Here is a 2,776-nt window from a genome sequence, read left to right as displayed (position 1 = left end):
TGAGTTTGAACTATCAGAAAGAGAATCATCATGTCGTACATCATCAATGTTTCTTGATACTGATGATATGTTATACATATGACTAGCACATTAGTTGCAACGGGTCCCACATGCCAAAGAACGATGCCAAGTCACAATACCACTCCTTCTTGGTGACAGTACATGTTTGATCATGTATGCTTTTTAATCCAACCATTGACACTGTAATTTAAGAATCAAGTTCTATCGCAATGTGGAGAAATCAGATACATTTTCCAATTAAAATGCCCATAACACTGAATGAAAGGCATACATTTTGCTGGCGTTGTTGTTTAAACAGCTCCTCTTGTTCATCTGCCCTTCCTTTTTTGGAGAGTGTGCAGTATGTTCAGTCACTAGTAGTCCCTCTTCAGTAGGATGTAGGGAAAGCAGAATGTCAGAAATAAGTGACCAAGTAAAGCAACCGCTTTGATTCCAAGTCTTTCATATGCATTGCTTTACTCCTTTGTCAACATAGCAAATTTAGATACTATCATGTCCCTTTTTTTTCTAATAAAGAAACCAGAAATTGAAACAAAAATAAAATCATTCCAAGGACCCTGGTAGCTAGTCATAAAAGAGCACCAGGGTGTAAAATGGCATGCCTCTAAATAAGTAATATTTAATAAGTACAGTATGAGACTGGATATGAAATAATTATATTTTAATTGTTAATATATTTGTAGGACCTACCTATATGCTGGAGCATGATTATGTTAAATAATTGAACTTTGTTGGGTATGGCCATGGATGTTCCAACCCATAGCAACCTTACATGAAACAGAATAAAACACTGTCACTCCTGTCACATCCTCACCAGCCTCAAAACTACTTCATGTGAGTCTCTTGCAGCCACTGTGTCCATTTTGAAAGATGGTGTCAAACTTTGTTAGGGGTTTTCTACTTTTACTTTAAGACTTTCATTACTTATATTCTAAAAATTGTGCTTTTTTAAGACAATTATTACTTTCTTTAAGATAGAAAACCCATTTTTCATAAGAACATCTTTCCATTTTCATATGTCTTGTACACATGAAAAGAAAACAAGTGGTTTGGCAATTAATATTTTAGAGGAGGAAACATTCTATTCTTTTAAAAATTCTATTCTTATCTGTAAGTGTTATAAGACAATTTCTATGCAGCACAAAGTTCAATGATTCCAAGTCAGAATATTAAAGGACAAAAATTATCTATTTGTGGTTTTGACAGTACTTCCTCTGTCTGTTAAATCATGTTGAAAACAGAAGCCACAAGCCCGTTTTAAAGACTCTGCACCGTCACACAGCATAGTTTTAAACTTTGAAAACGTTGCAGCTAACATCTCACAAAAAGAAACCTATTCAAACAACATTTTTTTGGTGCGTGCTTGATAAGAATGTGGTTTTCAACTACCTTATGAAATTTTAATACAGTTAGGAAGAGCTGTTTTTATTTTAAAAAAATAAGCCACAAAGCATATATTTTATTATTTCATTACTACATAATGCAAAGACCAAAATCCTGTTCTCTGCTATCAGTTAATAAAACATTTCCTGAATTATTTAACTTCCTTACAAATTCAAACCATTTTATGTTTTTATCATTTTTCTGTCAACAGTCATATTCCAAAGGGAAATGCTATTTATGTTCATGTTTGCTTTTATTTAAAATTGTTTGATTTTAAAAGGCGCAGCCTGGGCAGCACTGTGTTTGTTCGACTCCAGCTGATATATGTTCTTATGGGTTGACTTTGAGCAAATTGCCATCTTGTTTGCAGAGAAAAAGAAAGATAGGGCTAATTGAATGAAAACACCATACAGAGGATTACAACAACCCATTTTCTTTATTTGAAATATGTCAACACTGAAATATGAATTTGAAAGTACTATATGTAAAATATATCAAAGATTAAAATGGTTCTTGAAGATATCTTTTGTTTAAAATATAGTAATTTACATGTACGAAGTCATATTAATTTTCTGTGCCGAGCACATTTTATATCCCAGACGGTTATTGACTTAATATTTACAGACGCAGTATTGTTGTTTTAAAGCATGCTACTACAGCTGCTTCAGTCTTTAGTGTTTTCTTCATATTAACTAGAAGTCTAGATAGCATATACTTTTACTGTCAAATTTCCTTTTAGTTAACATTATCTCATTTTCTCCTATATTTTTTCTGGAGGGATTATTTCTTAATTCAATTAACTTCTCTAAGATTTACAATTGTTTAAATTTTCCCCTTAGAAATAGAAAAGTAAGGTATGTTCCGATATGATCAAAAGGTGATTACGGGGTTTTTTTTTTTTTGTATTTTGAACCATGTGCAGTGGTGATAAAATTGACCATTTTAATGGTCTCAGCAGGAAATATGTTTCAGCTTATATAAATAGTGATCAATTGAGTATTATGCTGCAGTTACTTGTTTTCTGTCACCCATCTTGGACGCATTGCGTTGTTTTTTAAAATAACCTTTTATAACGCTACTGAAACTATTTGACACATAAAGGAAAACAATGCTGTTGCTATGATGGGGGCCATCAAGGCAGTTCGAACTCCGAGTGAGCCGATGCACCGCAGATGGAAACTGATTTGAACCCTTTGCTGCAGCCACTGGGTGGCTCCATCTCTGACTGTGTCCTGCCTCTTCTTCAGTGCCCTTCTGTTTTACCCAGCCTCGGAACGTGTCCAGAGTAAGTGAGACAAACTTATGCCATCCTTGCTTCTGAAGAGCATTCTGGGTCAATCACTGTTACTGAATAGTTTCTGACTCACAGTTA

The sequence above is a fragment of the Tenrec ecaudatus genome, chromosome 11, assembly GCF_050624435.1.
Source record: "Tenrec ecaudatus isolate mTenEca1 chromosome 11, mTenEca1.hap1, whole genome shotgun sequence".
NCBI lineage: Eukaryota > Metazoa > Chordata > Mammalia > Afrosoricida > Tenrecidae > Tenrec > Tenrec ecaudatus.
This window is presented reverse-complemented; position numbering follows the sequence as displayed.